The sequence below is a fragment of the Rhinatrema bivittatum genome, chromosome 7 (genome assembly GCF_901001135.1).
Source record: "Rhinatrema bivittatum chromosome 7, aRhiBiv1.1, whole genome shotgun sequence".
In the NCBI taxonomy this organism is placed as follows: Eukaryota; Metazoa; Chordata; class Amphibia; order Gymnophiona; family Rhinatrematidae; genus Rhinatrema; species Rhinatrema bivittatum.
Genome location: NC_042621.1, coordinates 102406203 through 102433313, shown reverse-complemented (window position 1 = coordinate 102433313; position 27111 = coordinate 102406203). Strand labels below are relative to the sequence as shown.

The 27111-nt window shown below is 44.0% G+C and overlaps 1 protein-coding gene across 1 annotated transcript in view; it reads right to left on the bottom strand.

The window, feature by feature from the left end:
* Positions 1-27111, bottom strand: part of PSKH1 (protein serine kinase H1) — a 167989-nt gene that overhangs the window by 73459 nt on the left and 67419 nt on the right. The gene's annotated exons all lie outside the window — the stretch shown is intronic.

The window sequence follows — 27111 nt, the reverse complement described above, 5'->3', positions numbered from 1 at the left end:
AAGTGACTAACAGAAACTGAATCTGCTATCAAGCTTCTAATGTAGCTACCTTCAGCTCTTAACAGTGTTGTGGTTCTGCCTGCTGCACAGCCTTCCACTCCACTGGGAGTCTTCAGGGAGTACAGCTCACAGCTACACAAGTTACCTCCTCACTGATCACCTGATGCTTCAGCCACAGGCCTATTTAACCAGCTTGTCCAGTCCCTCAGTGCCTCTTCATTGAGTCAGCTCAGCTCCTTGACTAGGACCCTCTTCCTTGCTATCCTGCCTTGCGGCCTACTCAGGTCTTTTACCTTGTCTGGTGTTCTATTCCTGGTCCCTTGCCTTGCAGCGTAGCCTATCTTGGCCTCCTGCCTTGCCTTGCTTTTCAGGCCTACCTACCATGCTCAGTGCCCTCTTGGGCTTTCCTGCTAGCCTGCTTTGTGCCCTGCTTAGTCTCTGTTTCCTGTGCCTGTCTAGTCCAATCCTTGTCTAGTCTTATCCTAGTCTTGCCTGCGCAGTCCAGTCCCTTGTATACTTTTCCAGGCTTTGCCCTCAGCTCTAGCCTTGTCTCCAGACCTGCTGGTACCTAGTCCCAACTCCCAGCTTGTACAATGTTCTAGCCCTACCTATTATCCACCTCCTGCCTGCCCTCAGTACCAGTCCAGCTTCCAGTCCTGCCTCTATCCAGCTCATGCCTGCCATTAATACCAACCTTGCTTCCAGCTCCCAGCACCAACCATGATGTTCTCAAGACAAGCCCCCAGAACCCAAGGGTTCAACTTGTAGGAGACAAGGCTTGTTAGACAGAAGACCAGTTCCAGCCCTGCCCTGTAGTACTCCCCGATTCCAGCCTGCCAGATGTGTGACAAAGGAGAAAGGTAAAGAACACAGCTTTTACTCTAGCAGCTGTTCAACAGTTGTTAAATTCTTTCTTGCTCCCAAGAACACTGCAGTTTCAAAAAGGTAGCTGACACAGAATGTGGTCTAATGTTACAGCTGGCAGCACCAACAACAAAAAATTACCCCATGTGGGAAAAAAAATCCCCTAGCTTAGGGGCAGCATTTATGTTCAGACAATCTTGTTCTCAGTGCGCTCGTTGTTTTGCCCATATATAAACGAGGACAAGGGCAAGCAATAAACTACATGATCCGATGAACAAGTGGTAAAATGATGTAAATGATATTTACGTTGATCCAAAGAGTTAATGAAAAGGTTTGTTTGTAAGCACATAAGAACATAAGAAATTGCCATGCTGGGTCAGACCACGGGTCCATCAAGCCCAGCATTCCGCAAGAACCTGGCAATTACCCAAACATTTGAATAAAAAGAGCAATTTCCACACTTGGCTTAATACCTGAGAAATTGGAAGCACCTATGATTTCTCATTGTTCAGAATTTAAAAACACTTTTTCTGATTTGCAATGTTGTGTCATCGAGCAGGTGGATAACAATATAAGAGGCAATGGATATTTAAATTACACAGCATCTAACCTCAGGGTATGAATATTGGAATTGAGTGGCATTCTTTTTTATGAGTTGGTAACATCCTTCTTGATTACAGAAGAGTTTAAACACATATATGATATTCAAGTAGTTATGAGTGGAATAGTGTCTGACATGGAGAAATATAACATGTTTTTCAGCAGTATCCAAAAGATGAGAATCAAGCTCGTCCAGTTCCAGAAAGGAATGAAGATAATGTTGTATTTAATGATATTACTTAATTGAACAAATTTACAAAAATTCATTATGTAAATTCGCATATAAATTCAAAGCGCATGTGCCTGCATTTTTTGTTAAAGTTGTCAGCAACAGTTTAGCCATCGTGAAGAAGTGTGGAATACTGCAACGATTAAAAGTATGTATTAAAGGAGATATTACCACACATATTTTTATATACTGGTTAATGAAATGTTCCATTGTGTGCTTTAATTTTTGAGAACTTGCTTTGAGATAGCCATTTGGAGAAATGTTGGCTAACGTCGGCATTTGGGTATTCAGTTTTATGGACTGAAGACTTGAGATGATATATAACGATAACAAGGTAAGTTTTATTTTATAAATAATTTGAAGAAAAAAAAAAGAACAAAAGATAAGAAATCAAGTAAATACGATTTTTTGAAATTAGAATTGAAATAAAAATAATTTAATGTGGAGGTTTTTTAAGACCTGTGACTGAATTACCTGCTGATATGCTTGATATGTTCCATACAGAACAACGCATATGTGGTTCTGAGGTCTTTTCCTGACTGGGTGTAAATACATATATAATATCTGGGAAACTAATAGCACTGGCCTCTTCTTTAAAATGGCATATAAAAAGACGCTTTATGCCAAAAGGGAGTTATTATTGGAACCAGTTGATAGCCAGCCAGAATCAAGACCAATCTGTGTTCTGCTGTATTCTACACGTACACATGAGGTGCAGAGAAAAAACACTGGCAAGTATTGACTCCAAATGACTCCAAAGGTTTGAGAAACCCCAATTTTTGCTAAGACTAGAGGATAATCTGAAAGACATTTTGGTACACAACAGTCCCTATAGCAAGATTGAACAGATTGGAAATATATGGGGGCAGTTTTGCTGCATGAGATAGAGCCCAGCAGGAAAATCTTTTGTCAAAGCTTCTAGAAACCTTGACAGACACACTGAGCACGCACAGCATGCTACCATCCACGCGTCTACATGGGGGTCTGTCTTCAGTCACTCTTTCCGCAACGCTGAAGCCTCGCAACTGTGGAGCTCGTGCACCTTCCTGGTTCCTGTCAGGTCCCTCTGTGATTTTTGTGGGTTTTTTCGGGTGCCACGCTAAGTTTTTCCTGTTCGTGGCCGATTACCAATGGTGACATCTCCCGGTGGCCGCCGAGCACCGACCGTGTGCCGTGCTCTTTTTTCCAGGGCATCATCCAGTTTTCGTTGTTGCCTCCAGTACCCCCAACTATGTCCATCACAGATCTCCAATGGGTCTGTGTCTTGTGCTTGGGGGGCATCATATGATGTCAGTGGCTGTGATTTTTGTGCCCAGATGACCCCTAAGGACCATCGGGCGTGCCTCAATAATATGGAGAAATTGTTTGGCGCCAAAAAATCAGAGCCCTTGACATCGGCATTGGGGATTCAGACACTAAAGAGTAAAGAGATCTCTGCGTCCCCGGCCCCTTTGGTTTCTACCCCATTACCGGGTGCTGGTTTAGAGCTAGATGCGAGAGACTGTCCAATGTCTGTTTTTTCTCATTCCAGGTCTCGATCCTCGCCATCCCCCTCTGCTCCGGGGAAAGACCAAGGACCATGGTGATCCCTCCATGGTCCCAGAGCTGATCCGATTTTGCTGCCTCTTCCTCCTCAGGCTGTCCTATCCACATCAACGTTCAAGGAGGAGTTGAAGAGACGACTGCGGCTGGTGATCGGCTGGGCCCTGCAGGGCATCAAGCCATCGGTTCCACTGGGACCGCCACTGCCACCGGAGACAGCTCTATCAGGGCTTGCTCCTTTGCTGGAGTGGTTGGACCTGCTGCTCAGTGTCTTGCTGATGCAGCCTGCCCGATGCCCACAGTCCCATCGATAATGAAAGGGGCATCGATGCAGCCTCCACTGGTGACTATTTCCTCTGATGTGGATAGTCCATCGTGGTCAATGGCGCCTCTACCGCGAAAGGTGCCCTGACTGGTGCTAGCCCTCCTGGGGCCTTTGAGATAGATGCCGGAGCTACAGATTCCCTTGGTGCTACCGGTGCCCACAGGGCCTTCAGTGCCAGTACACCCTCCAGTTCCAGCGGTGCCTTCGGGGCCCACACTGGTTCCATTGATGCCTCCGAGGCCATCGGGTCCTAGGCTTAAAACCCTGCTGAGGGCTCCGCCTCAGGTGTCTCCTGGCACTCAGAGTGAGGCGGATGCCCATTATGATACTTGGAAGGAATCTGAGGACTTTCCTTCCGAGCCATCTCCTCCCGAAGAAAAGCATAAATCCCCACACAAGGACTTAACGTTTGCCAGATTTGTGAAGGCCATGGTAGAATCTGTGCCTTTTCAGCTCCTCCCTGAACAGGACTCCAGACACAAGATGCTAGAAGTCCTGCAATTTGTGGATGCTCCAAAAGAAGTGGTTGCCTTACCAGTACACATCTTTAAAGATTTGGCTGTCTGCCTTTGAGAGCTTTCCATTTCCATTCCACCAGTGAACAGAAAGACATGCTGTCTATCTGATTCAACCCACCACTGGATTTGAATGCCATCAACTTCAACACCAGTCAGTAGTGGTGGAATCCTCCTTAAAGAAAGCAAACAGGTTGTGCACTCTTGCTTTGGCTCCCCCAGGCCGAGAACTCAAGGCCCTGGATGCTCTGTGTAGGAGCGCCTTCCAGGGTTCCAACAGCTCTATATGAGCCAATACTCCAGAAACCTCTGGAAGCAAGTCCAAGATCTAATGGAGTGCCTCCCACAACAGTTTCAGGATTTCCTGAAGGTGATTCAAAAAGGCCTGGAATGTGACAAACATGAAGTCCGATCGGCTTATGACATCTTTGGAACAGCAGCAAGAGTGGCAGCGACTAGCAGTGAAGCTCGACGCATGGCCTGGCTTTGGATCTCGAATCCAAAGTGCAGGAATGCCTGGCGGATTTGCCCTGTACCAGTGAGAATCTCTTTGGAGATAAGATCAAAGAGGAGGTGGAATGGACTCCCTTGCCCTCGACTGCTTCATAGCAGGCACCAAGGTTGATGCCTTCTCACAGTCTGGTTTGGAAGAAGATGATTGATGCCCGTGCTTTTTGGACCTTTCTCGACGATCACCGTGGTCCTTGCCCAATGCCAAAATCGAGGAACCCAATCAGGAATAGGATGACAGGGACAGCAGCTGGTCCCCCGCACTGAGCTTGGGACCCGGCAGGGCAGGGGGAGGAGAACCCGTCGGAGACAGGGCCAGGGGCTCCTTACAAGTGGGATGGAGGTTCCCGACGCCAAGGATGGCCCCAATCGCTTGGATCCAAAGAGTTTTTCCATTTTGTCAGGAAGGGCCCAAAGACCCTTAGGGGTTATCTGGACACAAACATCAGACATGGATATCATGGGAAGCCCCCAGGCAGAGGACACAGACCTTGTGGGGGTCCATGATGGACATAGTCCAAGGGCACTGGGGGCACCAGCGGAAGCCAGTTGATGCTATTGTTAAAAGAACGCAAAGTGAGGTAGATGGTCAGCAGGTACCGGGAGGAGATGCCGTCGGCGATAGACAGCAATGACCCGAAAACTTACTGACCGGATGCATAGAAGGGTGAAGGACTCTACGCGATGCATAGAATGCAAACAAAATCACTTTGCAATAGCAATTTATCAAAAAAGAAGCTCAAGCTCCAAAACTGCGAGGAAACAGGTCCACGGAAAAGACGAGACTAAAGAGGGACCCTGCGTAGATGCATGGTTAGCGGCATGCTGGGCATGCTCAGTGTGCCTGTCAAAGTTTCTAGAAACTTTGACAAAAGTTTTCCATGCCGGGCTCCATCTGATTATGTCACCCATGTGTGAGGACTACCATCCTGCTTGTCCTTGGAGAACCAACTTTTTATCCTTATTCAGAAGCCAAATTGAAACCCAAGAGACAGGCCACCCAATAGAGATACATACTGTAAGTTTGGCAGTGCCACTCCACCTCGCTGTTTAGCCATCCACAGCAACTTGATTCTTGCTTGCTTATTCTGCCAAATAAACCTAGATATTAGACTATAGAAATCCACAAAGACCTTTTCTGGAACTGAACATGGTAGGTACTGCCTACATAAAGTAATCTAGGCAAGATATTAATTGTGAGCAAGTTGCAATGACCTAACCAAGAAATCTGCAGATTGTCCCAAGAAAGAATATCATCTTTAATCTTATTTATAAGAAGTCCATAATTCTTAACAAAGCTCACAAAGCAACAGAGGCACATAAGTATTTAAAACCCTCAGAAACAACTCAGAACGTAGATAAACAAGCAGTCATCAATCTGCCATCAATGGGAAAAAGTTTTGATTTAGTATAATTAATATGATAGCAGATAGTGAACTGTATTCCTCTAATACTTCTCTCAATGCCTGACCAGACCTGGCGGGATCAGTCAAATATATCAGTACGTCATCAGCATACAGGGAGATTTTATCATCTCTACCCCTCAAGTGCATGCTTTTATTGTTGGCAGTTTGGCAAATTGTAACAGCCAAGGGCTTCATAACTAAATCTAATAATATAGGAGATAAAGGGCATCCCTATCTGGTACCTCAAGCAAATGCAAAGAACCATTAATCACCAAAGTGCTCTGGGCTTTTTATACATTGAACGAATCCAGGCAAGGAATCTATCTGGAATACCAAACTCAGACAAGGCAGCAAACATTAAAGTCCAAGAAAGCTCATCAAAGGCTTTTTGGCCTTGAGAGGGAATTAACATTAAAATGCTTTTCCTTTTAGCCAAGTTTAAAATATTAAATAATCTCCTAGTGTTAGAGATAGATGTCCTCCTTTTAAGAAACCCTGTCTGGTCATTATGTGTAACAGATGGAAGAATACTCTCAATCATTTGCATGACTTTTGCAAGGATCTTAATATCAGAGTTTAAACAGAGAGAAAGGTCTATACAAACCACACTCCATTTCATCCTTACTTATCTTATGTACAAGAGAAATACAGGCATCCCTTTGAATCTTACATAGGGGCCTACTTTGCTTAGCTGGCACGGGCCTAATTCCTACTCTCTCTGGCCCTGATTACAGAGGCAGCCCTGGCTATGGAATTGGAAAAATGGCAACCAGAAGCCTTAGAACTGACCTCTCTGGGAACCTCCTTCCATATTGCGAGAGCCCACAGGCTAGGCAACAAAAAGCCCGATGACTCGCAGCCCAGAATTGTTATTGCCACAATATTAAATGAAGCTCATAAGCAGGAAATTCTGAAATCCTACAGACAGAGCAGAGAGCTTACATACCAGGGCAACACAGTACAGCTCTTTCAAGATTATTCAGCCACTGTTTCTAGCAGCCGGAAACTATTCTCCCCAATGTGCTCTGCACTGGTGGCTAAACAAATCAAATTTATGCTGCAGTTCCCAGCTAAATTAAAGGTTTGGCATGCAAACAAGATACATTTCTTTGATAAACCTTGTCAAGCACAAACCTTCCTAGACGGACTGGCCTGAAGGAACGCATCACAGATAGCTGGTACACCCAGCCTCTTGCAGGTCCCACAGTAATTTCAAAGGACATAAGAAATATGGTTATTCATCTGTTATTTTGAAAAACGGAGTTTGTTTTACCCAGACGCAAAAGACTCACCCCGATGTTCCCTCTGCCGCATCAACCTGTGACCCAATGATGTCATCCCGGCGCTGCAGCCGACGTGAGGGAGCCCCACCCCTTGCCCTTCCTCTTCGGTTGTGCGGGATCTTTCCCCGAATTTTTTGAAGCTTGGCATCGTCAGCGGATCCGACGCCTATGTGATGACAGCCCCCTCTATAAAGGATAAGTGGAGTCTCCGTAGTCTGCTGCTTAGTTTCCCGAGGTAGTCTGGGCACCTCCCCAACACTGGACTGATCAGGTACTCCCGCAGTGCCTGCCTTCTGACTCAGCATTACCTCCAGAACCAGAAGCCTCAGCGAGAACTTTCACACCCTGACAATCACTGGCTTTGAGTCTCAGTGAGGGCTTTAAGCTGCCCTCGATGCCGGGGTCAGATCCTCAACTTAGCCTCTTTTTTCTCTCTGGGGGAGCAGGGGCAGGGGACATAAGAGTGCTAAGACAAACTAATTCTGCTGAGGTATTAATAGAGAGTCAGGAATGTGGTGGAAGGAAGAAAGCGCGGAAAGGAGGGGAGAGAAAGGAAAAAAATGTAAGGAAGCACACCGTCTATATCTTTAGGGTTGCTGGTGCTCACACATTGTTAACGGACCTTTCTTCTCTGTTAGCCTTTCTAATTGGAAAAGGAGGGGAGAGGGGAGAGGGGGGTACGATGACTGTTACACAAATCTCTTCATATGAGACAGAGGGCATTTCATTCAATACCTCATATTATACTTTACTGCTACTCCTTTGGAATATTGAGTATATCCTTAACATGTGCTCCGCATGCTATCCCCTGAGTTCTGGCTGGGAAACCCAGGGACTGTATCACGCTAGTACTCCGCTTGGTCCATGGATTTTTGCTGGTATTAATGGGTGATCCACTAAGAGTGACCTCCCTGAATGTAAATGGCTTGGGGTCACCAATTAAAAGGGCTCAAATTTTGCAATTTCTAAAAAGACACAAAATACATACAGCTTACGTCCAGGAAAACCATCTTTCAGAGCTGGAACATAAAAAACTTAAGAGACTGGGTTGGTTCTTGTCATTTCTCTAATGCGCAGGGTAAAAAAGCGGGAGTAGCTACTCTTATCCAGAAATCCCTTGCATTCACAGTCTCTCAAGAGATTAAGGACCCACAGGGTCGTTAATTAATACTGATTGGTTCCGTTCATGGTCGCACAGTTACACTATGCAATGTCTATGAACCAAACAATTATCAACAGGACTTTTTTGTATTTCTATCACAATTGATCTTGACTTACCAGCAAGGTAAGTCAAGGTCAATTGTTACTTGCAGGTGATCTAAACTGTGTGGCAGATCCATCAATTGACCGGCTACCCTCGCAAAATCTCACAAAAGTTCCTGACTCCTCTAGAAGTATCCCGTTTCTTTGTGAACAGTTACAAATGATAGACTATTGGAGGAGTTTACATCCCACTTCCAGAGATTACACACATACTTCACGAGCACACAATTCGCTGTCGAGAATAGATTATATATCTTGGGCTCTAGCTGCTTTTTCCAACATGTTACTAGAGCTAAAATAGGCCCCACTGCTATTTTGGACCATTCCCTCATTTGCATAGACATTATCTTAACCAATAGTGCGAAAACTTTCCAACAATGGAGATTCCCAGTCTCTTTATACAATGATAAAAATCTTAAACAATTCTTATTAGCAAAATGGGAGGCATATGTACAACAAATGAGGCCCATGTTGCCCAAGCTTCACTTTTCTGGAAGGCAAGCAAAGCGGTGGTTAGAGGGGAACTTAGAGCATATGTGAAAGGCCGAAACACTAAGATCAACAAAGCTATTCTAGACCTCGAAGCGCAATTGAAGGTAGCCAAACACAAAATGATAAATACATTGACTTCTGAAACCAAGAGAACATACTGCACCGTTCTTACCTCTTTAAACACATACTTACACCAAAGAGCCCAATTTAACCTATGCCATTATGAACACCGGTATTTTTGCTTTGGAGGTCTAGAACGGGAAGATGTGAATCGGTTATTTACTCTTTCGAATAGTAGAAAGACTAGGGGGCACTCCATGAAGTTAGCATTGGGCACATTTAAAACTAATCGGAGAAAGTTCTTTTTTACTCTACGCACAATTAAACTCTGGAATTTGTTGCCAGAGGATGTGGTTAGTGCAGTTAGTATAGCTGTGTTTAAAAAAGGATTGGATAAGTTCTTGGAGGAGAAGTCCATTACCTGCTATTAAGTTCACTTAGAGAGATTAGCCACTGCCATTAGCAATGGTAACATGGAATAGACTTAGTTTTTGGGTATTTGCCAGGTCGTTAAGGCCTGGATTGGCCACTGTTGGAAACAGGATGCTGGGCTTGATGGACCCTTGGTCTGACCCAGTATGGCATTTTCTTATGTTAGTGTACTCAGCCAACCACGTTGTATCACCCTTTCTTCAGCAAATCTGGTCCATTTAAGACCACCATACACAACATCACCTGCTTTGTTGCCAGAGGATGTGGTTAGTGCCGTTATTTATTTTTAATTTTTATATACCGACATTCTTACATCAAATGCAAATCATACCGGTTTACATAAAACAGAAAAAGCAGGAAATATATTTCCATAGTCAAATACAATGAACATTTATAAAAATTGTTAACAAGCCATTAGGTAAGAACTTGGAAAAAAGTTAATTAACAGAAAAAAATAAACAGTTAGTGTAGCTGGGTTCAAAAAAGGTTTGGATAAGTTCTTGGAGGAGAAGTCCATTAATGGCTATTAATCAAGTTTACTTAGGGAATAGCCACTGCTATTAATTACATCAGTAACATGGGATCTTCTTAGTGTTTGGGTAATTGTCAGGTTCTTGTGGCCTGGTTTGGCCACTGTTGGAAACAGGATGCTGGGCTTGATGGACCCTTGGTCTGACCCAGCATGGCAATTTCTTATGTTCTTATATTCTAATACTGTTCGAATAGCCAAAGGAAAATCCTACATTGAGAAAATACGAACCCGCCAGGGTAACTGGTCCACCCACCCTAAAGATATTTGTAATGCCTTTAAAGGCTTCTATGCTGAACTTTACAGGGAGGACAGGATAGGCACGCAGGAGCATGAAGAAGCCTTCTTTAAAAAATCTGAACCTCCCTCGCATCTCAGCACAGCAACTAGAATATTTGAATGGACCCATTCAAACACGAAATATTGAGAGCCGTATCCAACAGTAAACTAGGCAAAGCACCAGGCCCAGATGGCTTCCCTTTTGATTATTATAAGCTGTTAAAAGAAAAAGTTGTAATCCCTCTGCAGGCCCTTTATCAAGAGGCCCTCTTCATAGGAAGGTACCATGATGCCCACATCACAGTTCTTCTAAAACATGGAAAAGGCTCTACTCTCCCTGCCTCTTACAGGCCAATTTCTTTACTAAACTGTGACTTAAAGCTTTGCTGTGCAATTCTGGCAAGCAGGCTAAGTCTAGTATTACCTACAATCATCTCATCACATCAAGTGGGTTTCCACAAAGGTAGGACAGCTGGCTCCCATATTATCAAGCTCATTACAGCTATGCAATATTCTGCACAAAAGGGGATCCCAGCCTCAGTGGTCAGCTTTGACTCAGAAAAGGCATTTGATTGGGTCTCCTGGCCTTATATGTTTTCCGCTCTCAGCCGATTTGTTTTTTCAGGAGACTTTGTCTGTAACATCACTCTTTTACACAGATCTCCTAATTCATATATTTTAGCTAATGGGGACCATTCAGAGCCATTTCCAGTGGGTCAGGGAGTACATCAGGGTTGTCCGCTCCCCCCTTTACTATATCTCCTCTCCAATGACCCGCTCCTCAGGAAAATAACAGAGGATTCCTCTATCAGAGGGCTAGAGTTTGAATCCACCTCCTTCAAGGTAGCCACATTTGCAGATGATGATCTTATCTTTTTAAACAAACCCCATCTATGTCCTAAAGAAAGTACTGAGCCAAACGCAATTTGGCAGTTTCGCCGGTCTGAAAATTAACCAGGACAAATCTGAAGCTCTAGATGTCACCAGCAAACTCCAATCTTCCTGGCCCAGAACCTTCCCTCTTAAATGGGTCTCTGCTATTATGAAATATCTTTGTATCCACCCACCCAACTTTTGCAATTTTACAAAGCCAATGTCCATCCACTTTATTTAGCTCTATGCCAAAATGTTAAGAGGTGGATGAACCTCCCTCTCTCTCTTTTTGGCAGAATCTCTCTCTTAAAAAATGATTGAGCTTCCCAAATGGCTCTATTTGCTACAAATGGCACCAATTTGGCTTTCCAAAAAAGATTTGCGAGCAACTGAAAGAGAATTCTCACGCTTTATCTGGTAAGGGAAAAGAACAAGGCTTCCTCTTCATATATTACAAGTCCCATGGTCCAAAGGTGGCCTAAACTGCCCGGATCTTGTCAGCATAATTTAGCATGCATGTTGCGTATAATTCATGACTGGCTCCATAAATTGTCTAAATTCTCTCCATTTGCTCTAATCAGAGCTTGGCTCGGAGGGTTTGACCTCACAGCATTGCTCCAATGTAATGACAAAACTATCTAGTCTCTCACTTCAGTCTTCTCCATTCTAGCCTCTTGCAGAAAGACATGGTCTGCTTTGTGCAAAAAATTAAATCTCCAATCCAAGTGCACAGCACTACTGGAAATATGCTCAAACCCTGATTTTTCTCCAGGATGGTCCCAAGGGGTCTTCCTCCGGTGGCAAAAGTTGGGTCTTACCCAAATTCATCAATTTTTTCTGTTCCACTCAACCACAGTGGCCAGCTTTGAAGAATTGCAAGCTAGTTACCATATACCTCGCAAGGATTTATTTGCTTACTTACAGGTTCGCCACTATGTCAATACAATAAGGGCAACAAATCCTAGCTTTGGTGCTATCGGGGCTCTGTCTTCATTTTTTCACTTCGCAAAATCCCAAAAACCCTCTTGTGCAGTTTTTGCTAAATGGTTACAGGACCTAACCTCAACTTCGTACCTGCCACTGGTCCACTCACGATGGTCTCGCTGGTGCACCATATCAGTCTCGTTATATGACATCCAAGTTTATTTCACTCAAATCCCGAAGACTTTTGAGAACACATTATTGCGTGAATTACAATATAAGTTCATTTGGCAAATATATCTATCCCAAACGCTCGCATTGAAATCCAAATTGTGTCTCTCCCCAATCTGTGAAAAGTGTTCCACATCTCCTAATGACTATTTCCATAGCTTTTGGGCCTGCTCCCGGATACAAGCCTTTTGGGAAGCAGTAAGAAAGAGGGTTTTTAGTATAAAGCAAAATTGCTTACCTTGTAATAGGTGTTATCCCAGGACAGCAGGATGTAGTCCTCACATATGGGTGACGTCATTGAACGGAGCCCAGGCGGGAAAACTTTCTGTCAAAGTTTCTAGAAACTTTTGACTGGCCCAGTGAGGCCACTGAGCATGCCCTGCATGCTATGATATTCTCTGCCACAGGTGTCTCTCTTCAGTCTAGTATGTAGCAAAAGCTTTAGCAAAAAGAATAATAAATTAGAAGGCCCAACTCCGCGGGGTGGCGGGTGGGTTCTGTGAGGACTACATCCTGCTGTCCTGGGATAACACCTATTACAAGGTAAGCAATTTTGCTTTATCCCAGGACAAGCAGGATGCTAGTCCTCACATATGGGTGAATAGCGAGCTAGAGGCTGAGTTATTGTGTAGTGCAATGTTTTTGTTGAATGAGTCAGCCGAAGATCACAGCAGTTCGGTTGTAGTAGGAGTTGGGTTTAAGCTGGAAACAAGTTCTTTAAGACAGATTGTCCATAGGCTGAATCTTGTCTTCCTTGCTTGTCCAAACAGTAATGAGCTGCAAATGTGTGAAGAGAACTCCATGTTGCTGCTTTACATATGTCAAGTATTGGCACTGAACGATAGTGTGCAACTGAAGTTGACATTGCCCTTACTGCATGTGCTTTTACTCGCCCTTGGAGAGGAAGGCCTGCTTTCTCATAGCAAAACTGTATGCAATCTGCTAACCAGTTGGATAGAGTATGTTTACCCACTGCTTTACCTGGTTTGTTTGGGTCATAGGAAACAAAGAGTTGATTGGATTTCCTATGAACTGCAGTGCGGTTTAAGTAGAAAGACAAAGTGCGCTTGCAATCCAAGGTGTGTAAGGCCCTTTCTCCCTTGGTGAGCGTGAGGAAAGAATGTGGGTAAAACTATAGATTGGTTTAAGTGGAATTCCGTAACTACCTTAGGAAGGAATTTAGGATGAGTACGGAGAACCACTCTGTCATGTAAGAACTTAGTGTAGGGTTCATATGTGACTAGTGCTTGTAACTCACTAACCCTTCTAGCTGATGTAATGGCTATGAGGAAGATACCGTAGTTTTCCATGTAAGAAATTTTAGGTCACTGGAATCAATGGGTTCAAAGGGAGAACGCATGAGTCTAGATAGAACCAAATTTAGATCCCATTGAGTGACTGGGTGTCTAATTGGTGGTTTAAGAAGAATTAAACCTCTCATAAATCTTTTTACGAGAGGTTGTGTAGAAATAGGTGCATCTGATACCTGATTATGGTAAGCTGAAATTGCACTTAAATGTACTCTTACAGATGAAGTCTGTAGACCAGATTCTGAAAGATGGTACAGGTAGTCCAATAAAGACTTTGTGGGGCAAGTGAAAGGATTGATGTCTTTTTGCCTGCACCACAAAGTGTATCTCTTCCATTTGGAAGCATAGTTCTTCCTTGTGGAAGGTTTACGTGAAGCTATAAGAACTTGGGAAATGTTAGCTGAAAGATTGAGTGGTTGTAAGATCAAGCTTTCAACATCCAAGCTGTCAGTGATAGGGATTGAAGGTTGGGATGGCGCAACAGACCCTGATCCTGAGTTATGAGAGTGGGAGCTGTTCCCGGGCGAATGGGATCCCTGACTGAGAGGTCTAGAAGTGTGGGAAACCATACTTGTCGAGGCCAATATGGGGCTATGAGTATCACTGTCCCCTGGTCCTGTTGTAGCTTCACTAGAGTTTTGGTTATGAGTGGTATCGGAGGATACGCATATAATAGGCCTGAGTTCCAAGGGCGAGCAAAGGCGTCCTTGGATGGCCTGTTATTCATGTTGTATAGGCAACAGTAGTTGTCCACTTTGTGATTCAGATGTGATGCAAAGAGGTCTACTGTTGGTTGTCCCCAAAGATGAAATATCCTGGTCACTACTGTGGGATCTAGTGACCATTCGTGTGGTTTGAATTGACGACTGAGTCTGTCCACCACTACATTGTGAATGCCTGCTAGGTAAGTGGCCTTGAGGATTATGGAGTTGTTCAAGGCCCAACCCCATTTCTGAGCTGCCTCTTGACAGAGGAGGTACGAGCCTGTCCCTCCCTGTTTGTGGATGTACCACATGGCTACTGTGTTGTCTGTTTGGATCAGCACAGTCTTGTTTGAAAGGCAGTCTTTGAAGGCATGTAGAGCATAACGTATAGCTCGAAGTTCCAGGAAATTGATTTGAAATGTTGCTTCGAGCTTTGTCCATGTTCCTTGTGTTTGGAGAGTCCCTATGTGAGCTCCCCAATCCAAGGTGGATGCATCTGTAGTCAGAGTTACTTGTGGGACTGGTTGTTGAAAGGGTAGGCCCTTGCACAAATTGTCCTTGTTCACCCACCATAGTAGAGAAGAGCGTAGTTGGTGGGTTACTTGAATTGGAGAATAAAGTGGTTGAATGGCTTGTATCCATTGTGATCTTAAAGTCCATTGAGTTACCCTCATGGCCAGTCTTGCCATCGGAGTGACATGAACTGTGGATGCCATGTGGCCTAGTAATGTGAGAAACTGATGAGCTGTTGCTTGTTTCTTGGAGTGAATCGAGCTGGCTAGTAGAGACAGTGTGTTTGCTCAATCCTCTGGTAGAAATGCCTTTGAGAGGTTGGTGTTTAAATCCGCTCCTATGAATTGAAGCAGGTGAGAAGGAGTGAGATGGGACTTTGGATAATTGATGAGAAATCCCATGGAGTGCAGTAGAGCAATAGTTTTGTTGAGAGACTGTATTGCTCCTTGTTGAGATTGGCTTCTGATGAGCAAATCATCTAGATATGGGAAAACATGTACACCTTGCTTGTGTAGGTGTGCTGTTATTACTGCCAGACATTTGGTGAACACTCTGGGAGCAGAAGCTAGTCCGAATGGCAGTACTCTGTATTGGTAATGATGAATGCCCACCTTGAAGCGTAGATACTTGCGATGAGGAGGGTATATTGGTATATGGGCGTAAGCATCTTGAAGATCCAGAGAACAGAGCCAATCTCCTGTTTGAAGAAGTGGTAGCATTGTGCCTAGTGAAACCATCCTGAACCTTTCTTTCTTTAGAAATTTGTTGAGATTTCTGAGGTCTAGGATGGGTCGTAGGCCTCCCGTTTTCTTTGGAATGAGGAAATATCTGGAGTAGAATCCTCTGCCCTGCTGAGACCTGGGCACTGGTTGAATGGCCCTGGCATTCAACCAGTGGATAATTCTATTTGTAACTGAATTATTTGGGAATTTTGTTGTGGGTAGGAAGTTGGTGGGAATTCTGGAGGAATTGAGAGAAAATTTAGTTTGTAACAGTGAGCTACAATGGAAAGTGCCCATTGGTCTGTGGTTATGTTTATCCAATTTGATTGGAAGTAGGAAATCCTTCCTCCCACTGGTATGTGCTGTTTGGGGTTTTGGAGGGTGGGTCTGATCTCTGGATATTTGTTCAAAAACCCGTAGCTGGACCAGTCTGTGGAGGAGGCTGAGTATGGGCTGGTCTTTGTTGTCTGGCCTGAGAGCGCTGGGTAGGTCTAGAAGGTCTAGGTCTGGTAGGCTGATTATAGTACCTTCTTGGCCTGTAATATGGACGTCTAGGTTCCCTACGGGGAAAACGTCTAGGGGCCTGGGTGGTTGGTTCTTGAGGCAGTTGTGATAGCTGTCTTAAGGTCTCCGTATGATCCTTAAGTTGTTGGACAGCATCCTGTACCTTCTCTCCAAACAAGTTATCCCCACGGCATGGCAGATCTACTAGCTTGTCTTGTACTTCAGGCCTGAGATCTGATGCCTTCAGCCAGGCCCATCTTCTTGCTGTAATTCCAGCTGCTGCTGTTCTTGAGGCTGTGTCAAAATTGTCATAAGCAGCCCTTACCTCATGTTTCCCAGCCTCGAGGCCTTTGGTGATAATGGATTGTGCAGATTCTTGAAACTGCTCTGGGAGAGAATTTGTGAAGTGCTCCATTTGCTTCCAGAGATCCCTCTGGTACTGTGTCATGTACAGTTGATAGGCAGAGATTCTGGAAGATAAAAGTGCACCTTGGTACACTTTTTTGCCTAGGGAGTCCAGAAAACGATGATCCTTCCCTGGAGGAGCTGAAGAGTGTGGACGTACCCTTTAGATTTTTTCTGGGCAGATTCTACTACCACAGATTGATGTGGTAGCTGTGCCTTTTGAAAGCCTGGTGCCTGCTGCACTAGGTAGGTAGTGTCTAGACGCTTATTGACTGCTGGAACAGTGCATGGGTGTTCCCACACTCGTTGCTGTAAATCCAACAGGACTTCATGGATGGGGATTGCCAGAACTTGTTTTGGCGGATCCACGAATTGCAGCACCTCTAATGTATGCTGTCTTGAATCATCTTCTGATGAGAGCTTAAATGGAATTGTATCCGCCATCTCTTGGACAAAACTTGAAAAAGATAAGTCCTCAGGTGGTGATCTTTTCCTTTCTTCAGGAGGTGATGGTTCGGACATGAACTCTTCAGAAGAAGTATCTGTCCCTGGATCATCCCAAGAATCATCTTCGTCTGGCTGTTGATAAGGAGTTCTTGGGGTTTTCCTTGTGAAAACACCCGAAGGCCCAGGTAATGGGTCATCGATGGATATTGTGGGAGGAGTCACTTCCAGGGCTTTTTGAGGAGCTGTGTCGACAACTTTGTGATATTTTTTGAAAAGGCGTTGAAAAAGTGCCAATTCTTGAGTATCACTAGTGTCTTGCTCAGTTATTGTCGAGGGAAGGATGGGTGTCCTCGATGAAGTTGTCGAGGGTGGTACCCTTGGTGTCGAGTCCGTCGACGGTGGTAACATGGAAGGTAAGGGTATCAAAGAAATCGCTGGAATTTGTGCGTATATGGACGTCGATGACGTGATGATCTTCGGTGTCGACGTCGAGTCCCTGTGTACCGTCGGGGTCAAGAATGGCCCCGGCATCGGTGTGCCCACCGGCATCGGCAAATTTGCCGGCATCGATGTGGAAATCATCGGCATCGACAATGAAGTCGGCATTGTAAATTGTTCTTTGAAAGCCTGAGAAATCGCTTGTCGGATGAAATCGGACAATTCCGGCCGCACAACCGTTGGAAGCAGAGCGGTTGCGGGCGGTGGCGCAGGCTGAGGTACCAGTTCCTGACAAGTTGTTTGTATGGGATCTGGCGTCATCAATGGAGTCGAGGTAGGCCGAGGCGTTAAAGACTCCGACGTGTCCTGTGTTCTAGGCCGCTTCGCTGTCGAGGGTTGCTGGGAAGCAGAGTCAGACAACGGGGGGCTTCTGTGTCGATGTCGATGTTTTGACTTCGATTTTTCGGACGATTTTGGTGACGACGAAGACGAGGAAAGAGAGGAATGATCCCCCGATGGTCCAGGGCAAGGTTTTTTAAGAATCACTCGCTTAGTCGCTCCAGCCGGAGACGACCTCGATGACTGCGACGGGGAAGGTATAAGTTGCAGGCTGAATAAATGTTCCATCTTTTCGAGCCTGGTTTTCCTCGATTTCGGCGTCATTTCTGCACATTGCGGACAATTTTGTACGTCATGTTTGTCACCCAGACACATCACACATTCGGTGTGCGGGTCTGTGAGTGACATTTTCCTAGCACAAACAGGACATTTTTTAAATCCTGTGGACATTTTTATCGAATGACGGCCGTCGATTCGACTGAGGTAAATTTTTTCTACTCTCCGAAAATAAATCAAGACTGGGTTACTTACCGGCCGGTAAGGAGAGACCCCGAGAGATTTTATGAGAGAGAATATCACTTTTTTTAGACTAATAAGTCACAAGAAGGTTGAGAAAAACTCAACAGCTCCGGTTCTGCGATGCTGGCTGCAGCGCGGAAAAAACGAAGACTGAAGAGAGACACCTGTGGCAGAGAATATCATAGCATGCTGGGCATGCTCAGTGGCCTCACTGGGCCAGTCAAAAGTTTCTAGAAACTTTGACAGAAAGTTTTCCCGCCTGGGCTCCGTTCAATGACGTCACCCATATGTGAGGACTAGCATCCTGCTTGTCCTGGGATAACACAAACTATTTCCCTAGATCCCCATATCTGGCGGATGGGCAAAGCATGGCCAAACATGGCTGCAGAGGCCAAGGTTATCCACAAGTTCATTGGCAAGGTTAGCTTAACTACAAAGCAAGCCATTCTCGCACACTGGATAGGTCCCCATCCCCCTTCTATCGTTATTTGGGAACAGAAATTATTAAAACTATGGAATATATTACAGCAAGGCTATCTACTGCCAAAAAGAGAGAGGAAACACGTCGGATATGGCTACCCTAGGTTGCCTCTTTGCCGCCTGATTCTGCTAAGAGCCTTCCTAAACTTAATCCAGAGCTATAAACCCATTAGTCACTACTCTGCGGTAGCAGTAATAAGATGCGTATCTCAATAGTCGGGGCCCGAACCCACCTCTCAATTTCAGCCTGCCAGCGATAAGACAACTTAGTTCTATTAATGAATGTATTTGGTCTGCACTATAGGGGACAGACATGGGCACCCTAGAAAAATTTGGGAACAATCCCCGACATCTCTGAAGATTCTATATACCGCATATCTCCGTCCACAAGCACTTTATGACCCAAGGGTAATTTATGCCAGTAAAAACACCTATGAACCAACTTATACATAAGGAGTATCTTTATCTCAGTGTGATGAATGGTTATTGTTTTTGTGTGCCGATTGACTATAATTACTAAACCTGGATCGAAAGTAATTGCACTTATATTTAACTTTTGTGCATCTGTAACAGTGGAGAGGGGTAGGGGGGGGGGGGTTCAGTTAGTTGGTTAAATTGGAGGTTTTGGAAAATGTGACGCAAATAGCCATAGCCTCGGCAAAGCTCACAAATAGCCATACCCTCACAAAATCTCACAAAAGTTCTTGACTCCTCTAGAAGTATCTCATTTCTTTGTGAACGGTTACAAATGATAGACTATTGGAGGAGTTTACATCCCACTTCCAGAGATTACACACATACTTCATGAGCACACAATTCGCTGTCGAGAACAGATTATATATCTTGGGCTCTAGCTGCTTTTTCCAACATGTTACTAGAGCTAAAATAGGCCTCACTGCTAGTAGCAGTGTTATCAGTGCCGTAAATTCTCTTGACAGTTGCATGCAATGTTACATTTCACACACTGATGTATTGGTGATGTTTTAAATTGTGTTTCGAATCCCACGTGTTTGTATTTTTCCTTGCTATGTCTATGGTGTACAAAACCCTTCAATAAAAATGATATAACAAAAACAAAATAAAGTGCAATTGATGATCAGATACCCGCAAATCAGTATCAGCAGTTGCCTTGTGCACATTGAGAGGTAATGTTTTGTCTATTAATGTACAGATACCGTGACTTCTAGAATTATATGAGTAGAGTATCTGCTTGATCCAGCCAAATTTAAGCTTCTTAAGCTCTGAATTAGTCCAATGGATATCTTGTAACATTAGCATCTTTTCCTTATGTCTACAAGCAAGCTTCAGAATATGCTTACGTTTTATTGGACTAGAGATCCCTCTCACATTCAAAGACGTACCTACAGTATCTGACTTAATTCACTTTGAAGTGTCAAAAAGAGAAACATAAATCAAATAAATAAATACAATTTAACAGGGGAATACTGGCTACCAATAGACTCTAGAATAAGATACAAAATACTTACTTTGATTTATAACCTATTAAACGACAACACCTCCTCATGGCTCAGTTCGCAGCTACGTATTTATAAACCTGCTAGAAGCCTCCACTCCACCCATAAAAACCTTCTAGAAGACCCAAAAATTAAGACTGCACGACTAGACATAACCAGAAAGCAAGCTTTTTCTGTAGCAGGACCTTTACTCTGGAATTCGATCCCAGACAATCTTAGAAATTCCTCTAGTAAGAAAGAATTCAAAAAGAACTTGAAAACCCATCTTTTTGAAAAAGCATTTCCCAGTAAGAAATAACAATTCAGCTCCAACCTCTCTTCCTTCCGAGCTCACCTAGCCGGAGACCATCTTTAATATCTTTATTATGTCTAATAGATGCCTGTTCTTGACACTCCAGTAGGAATCTTTTATTCCCTCCTATTTTAATTAAGTTACCCGCTCCAATAATTTCAATTTAAACTTTTTAATTTTCCCCTTTTCAATATATACTTTTGTCTGTACTTAGTATTTTATTTTGTTTTGTTTTTTTTATTATGTATGTCTACCTTTGTAAACCATTTTGACTACTTCCTAGAAAAAAAAAAAAAAGGTATATAAAAATTGTTTAAATAAATGAAAGAGGGAAGTCATGTAATTTCAATCAATGAAACCACACATGCAAGATGAGCCAAAAAAGGAAAAATTAAAAGAAACAAAGTAACTCAAGCTGTATATATTACAAGTATAGTGCATGTTAACAACGAGCTTAAACTCCAACCTGGGCCCATATTCTGAAACCCACCCTACACTTGCAATCCCTACCACCCACTCCCCCAAGACAACTCCTGTCCTAAACCCCTATAAACCCTTGACACCAAAACAGACCCAATAATTCTCTGGTGGAAATCTAATCGGGACCTAGAGGTTGGGTTACTGAAATCAGGTACCCCAATGACTCTTCCCATAACCCAACAGACCCCTTCTCTGAACTCACTCCTTGACTCACCTCTCAGCTCTACTCCAACAGTCAAAGCAAAACACAATAAAGTAATGCCTAGAAATAGCAAAATATTTAAAAAGCACAGTATAAACATTAAAAGTCCAATATTTATTGTATTTATTTAGATTTAGCCAAAACTGCGCGATAGTCCACTCCAGGAAACTTGTACGTGAACAGACAATAACAATCAGGAACTGGACCCGAAGTAATTGAACAAAAAGGAAAAACAAAAATAAAGAAAGATAATAGGAGCACTGCTCCTTAGATATTCTAAATCTTGCCCATTTGCCACAAGGTCCAAGGTCTCACAAAACTATGGGGCACAGCTGGTTAACTTCAGAAGGCAACCAGCAGAAACAAAGATAGCAATGGGTAAGGAGCACCGCTTACGGACTCCTTCCGCTAAAACACAGGACCAGGGAAGAGAAAGCAAACATTGTGCTTCTGGAAGTTGTGACCTGCACTCATCTTCACTCTGCAGGTGGCCAAAATTTCACAATATGCTGGTTGGGATCCTCTGCTTTAAGGCATTGTTTCCCCAATCGATATTCCGTGGCAGACTAGTGTGCCATAGCTAGAGTGCAGGTGTGCCACAGCCGCAGTCTCATTTCCTGTTTCCTTCCTGTCCTGTACGATATCTTCCCACCAGCAGGGGACATTGGAGAGCAGCACTTATCGGAAGGTGCTCCTGTTTTCCCCTCTGCTCGCTCTTCTTTGCAACAGAAGCTGCATGGGATCCTGAAGTCTCATGAAACCTACTGGCTCCATGCAGTTAAGATTGCAGAAGGAAGATGGAAAGGAGGAAAAAGCAGCACTTAGTAAGCCTGTTCACAGACTTCTTCTGTACAAGGTTTGGGGTTGGGATGAGGAAAGAGAAGCTGAATATACCACCAGGTGTGGGGGAGGGGAGTGAAGGAAAGGTGATGATGCTTCATGGGGAAGGGAAGGAGAGGTGGAGGGAAAAGGAAGGTGATGATGCCAGGGATTGATGTTGAGGTAAGTTGATCCTGGGGAGGGGGAAAAGAAAAGACGATGATGATAGGGGGTGAGAGAGATGGAAGATTATGATAATGATTATGTTGATGGGGGGAGAGGAGTGGTGAGAGGGAAGATGATGATGTCAGGGGTTGAAGGAAAAGGAAGATGATTATCTTCTCCCTGGCTCCCCATCGCATCCCGAATTCTCTTTAAAATCTTAACCATAGTACACAAATCCATCCACTCTTACAACTCTAACTGGCTTGATGAACCCTTTTGTCCCATACGCTCTGAATGACCCATTCGTTCTGTCAAAGGCACCCTCTCTATTCCCCCTTTAAAAAAAGCCCACCTCTCCTCTACTAGGGATCGCGCACTATCCATTGCAGGCCCCAAACAATGGAACGCCCTTCCTACCACGCTCAGGCTGGAGCCATGTTACTCCAAGTTCAGAAAAAAAACTTAAAACGTGGCTCTTCAGACAAGCCTACCCTGACTAATCTTCACCCCTCCTCCCTACCAGCCCCCACCTAAATTGAACCCATTTGTATATAGACTCCTGTAAGTAACTTGTTTAAGCCTTTATATATAGACCTGTAAATAGCCCATTACAGTTTTAATGCTTTAATTTCAATGCCTTCTGCTCTATGTATATTCCTCCCTGTTTTCCCTTTCCTGTTGATTGTAATTTCAGCCTATTAGTTACAATGTGAACCGGTATGATGTATGCATACTAATACCGGTATATAAAAGTTTCAAATAAATAAATAATGATGCCAGGAATTAAGGGAGAGAACAGGTATTGCCAGGGGGATGGGAAGAGAAGGTGATTGGCATGGTAGGTGGAGAGAGAGAGAAGAGAAAGTGATGCCAGGGCTGGAGAGAGGGATGATGATGCCATGGGGTGAGGGAGAGGAGTAGAAGGAGAGGGAAGGCGATGATGCTAGTGAGTGAAGGCAGAGGGAAGTTGATGATGATGCCAGAGGACGAGGGAGAGGAGTAGAGGAAAAGGGAAGCTGATGCTGATGTCAGGGTGAGGAGAAGAAATAAATGGAGAGAGAAGGTGATAATCATGCAGGAGGTGAGAGAAAAGGATAGAAAGAAAGGGAAAGTGGTGACAATGATTGTGTTACAGGAGTGAGGAGATGGAGAAGACAAGATAATGATGATGCAAGCGGGGAAGAAGAGGTGGTTGGAGTGTGAAGGTAACGATGATGTGGGGGGTGGGGGGTGCAGGGAGAGGGAAGGTGATGATGCCAGAGGGTAGAGGACAGGGAAGGTAATGATGATTATGATACAGGGGGAGGGAGAAAGGAAAGGTGATGATTATGCCAGATGGTGGAAGAGAGGGGTAGAAAGAAAGGCAGGATGATAATGGAGGGAAAGGTGCAGAAGATAGGGAGGAAGAGAGAAGGTGATGATACTAGGGGGTTAGGGAGAGGGAAGGTGATAATGCTCAGGGGTGAGAACAGATGGAGGGAGAAAGAAGTAATGATGATTGGAAGAGGGAAGATAATGATGATGCCAGAGGGGAAGGAGATGGAGGGCTAGAGAAGTGATATGCCAGGGGGTGGGGGGGGGGGGGGGGAGAGAGGGAAGGGAGACTGTGATGATGCCAGGGGGCTGGAGGAAGAGGGAAGGGAGAAGGTGATGATAGGGGGCTGGAGGAAAAGAGAAGGGAAGAGAAATGTGATGGTACCAAGGGATGGGGGGGAGGGAAGGTGATGATGCTGTCAGTGGGATGGGGGGGGGGGGGGAAGAGGAAAGAAAAGAGAACGATAAGGAAGTGATTGGTGTACCACAATGAAGTGCATCTTGTGCCAGGTGTGGCACAAAACAAAAAACATTGGGAACTACTGCTTTAAGGGACGATGTTCCACATACATCCCTGTGCCCACTGCCCCCACTTCCCAACCAGACAAAATGATCATGAAAATCCTTCACATTGGGTCCTATTCTCAGTCTCTTTTATACATATATTTCTTAAAATAGGCATTTGAGGCAAGGAGATGAGTGAGTTCTGCCGCTATAGGAATGTGAAAAGAGAAGTAATGAAGTCCTGGAACAGTGCTTAGGCCCAGCTGATGCCTAGGACTTTACTAAACAATGAACAGTTCACCTGAACAGACTTCTAGTTTCTCATGTTGCTATAAAAATACTTTTTAATACTCTCCTGAGAAATTACATTAAATTCAGGATCTGCTATGCTTTTGAAAAAATATCTATTAAAAAATGTTTACACAAGGTCTGTTTTGTACATGAATGTTTGTGAACAGGCACAGGTATTTTAATAGCTCAGATTTACTGGTCAGGCTTTGTGCTGTGTTCAAATCTTTCTTAAAAATAACTAGTTGTGTTGTTGCTTTTGTTTTGCTCCCAGTGTTTGACACTATTTGTTCAACAATAAAAAAAAAAATTGGTAAAATAAGATTAAGGGAGAACTTCTATTTCTTCAGGCTATAACCAGTGTGTGCAGACTTAGTTTCAACTGTGACACCCATTTAATCCTGACAGTGTATCCAGAAGACAATTTTACTGAATTACTTATTAGAAACACTTGAATTATACTGTGCCCTTTATTACCTTCCTGGTAAGAGCAACACTTCAGGCCTCATTACTTTCATCAATATACAAGTTCCACTGTATTATATTACATTATTTAAGTCAAAGGAATAAAGTTCATTGTCTATTATACATTTCTGCCCGACTGCTTCAACTCATCCTTGCACAGGGCTTTGCAGATGAACAGATAGTTGACAACATTCAGCTAGAAACTGCAGCCTCCAATAAACCCCTTATCAGTAAGGCCACTCAATCAGCCTGTAATTGGTTCAGGTTCTTTACAGAAGCCCAAGTCATCTCTCTTTTTTCTCCCACCAAATGACCTTGTTCCCACACATTTCTCATCCATTACGGTTTTCATTTTCACACTGCTTTTCAACAGCTCATTGTCTTCAGGCTCCTTCCTTTCTGCCTTCAAACATGCTTGGGTCATTTAAACTCAGCAAACTTTATTGGCATGCCAACAATTTACACATTAGCACAGGAATATCTAGCGAGGGTAAATTCAAAGTGATATCTGCAGGTATAGTAGTGCTTTACTCACAGAAATGGCCCTTTAGAAAACTGTGTAAACGATCCGCATGTAAAATTACACACAAATACTGTGTATATATACTTTCATCTGCACAGGGTAGAGACATTCCAGGAGATGGAGTCTGGGCAGAGGTGGAACTTACATACGAGGTGGCCAGTATTGAAAAGGAGCCAAAAATGGAGAACTTAATCAGCTAACCAGATAAGTTAACCCAGATATTCAGTGGGATAAATGTCCTCCTGAATATCCCTGAACAAAGTTATTTATTTATTTATTTTTATATTCCGCTTTTTGCACTTTTTTCAGCACTTCAAAGTGGATTACATTCCGGTACTGTAGGTATTTCCCTATCCCCAGAGGGCTTACAATCTAAGGGGGTCATTTTCTATGCGGATTGCACGCAAAAAGTCCCTCATCGCGTGCAATACCAAGAGTCGGGCGGCGTCCGCCCCGGAAGAGGAGGAGTCGGGGCGGCACCGGGGCGGACGCTGCAAAGACTTCGCAGACAGGAAAAGGTACACTTCTTTTTCGCTGCCAGTTTCGCGCCGAATAACTACACTTTTTATGGTGTAGTTATTTGGCGCGATGCCGGCAGCGATCGCACTGCAGAAGTTTGTAGCCCACTGCTCTAACCACTAGGCTACTCCTCATTAAATTCCAAGAATCTTATGCCCATCTAAGTGTAACTAATACTTATGTTTACATTTTTCCTAAGAAATGACCATTACTTTTGAAGTAAACATATATGTAATATATGTAATGCTACTAAAGATTATATAATTATATAAATCCTAGCATGCTACAGCTACATCTTTTTCAGTACTTCTGCCTTGTAGCTGTTGCTAGCTAGGTTTAAAAAGCACAGTCTCAATCTTTATGACGCAGTTAGCATAATCTAACTAAGGATTTCAAGCCTGAAATCCAGAAATTCACCACACCTTCAACAGCCTGAGCCCAATATTATCCGGGAAAAGCTACCTAGATAAATTTGAAAACTAACTGAATAGATTTCAATATCGCCATAGGTAGATTTACCCAGATAACTAACTTACTGGCAACGTTCAGAGAATTTCACCAATTAAGCAGTGATAAAAAGAAAAAAAAAAAAGCTACCACTCCTGTGTGTGCCTCACCCTAAAGATTACAAAAACAATCCACTTCCCATAAGCCCCCTGAAAATAAGATTTAATGTTGCAGGCCTGCAGGCCCAAAAAGCCTTCTGTCCCTTCCCCTGCCCCCTCAAAATTTGGTAAGGGTCGCAGCATTCGGAACACGCTCCTCTTTCTACCTCCATTAAGTTCACTGTATCCTCCCACCCCACCTGCACCCCACTCTACAACTTTAATGCCAGCCGGGAGCTTGGATCTTGCATCCAGCACTGCTCTGATGGCAATGCTGGTCACATAAACTACCAGCATTGCTGTCAGAAATAAGAAGTTGCCATACTGGGTCAGACCAAGGGTCCATCAAGTCCAGTATCCAGTTTCCAACAGTGGCCAATCCAGGTTACAAGTACCTGGCAAGTACCCAAAGATTAAGTAGATCCCATGCTACTGATGCCAGAAATAGCAGTGGCTATTCCCTAAGGCAGTGGTTCTCAACCTTTTTTTGGCCGGGACACACCTGACAGATGGTTCTCACATGCGTGACACACTGAGCATGTGACCGTCACGGGGCTAAATGTAAACATGCACTCTGCATCCACAGGAATCCCCTCAACCCCCCGCAATGAGTGCAGAGCAGATCTAGGGCATTACCCTGTACAACTCGCCATACAAAAAAAGATATTCTGGTTCTGATGACATCTCAGTAAAAGCAAAACAAACTCCCTTTACTACCAGGCACA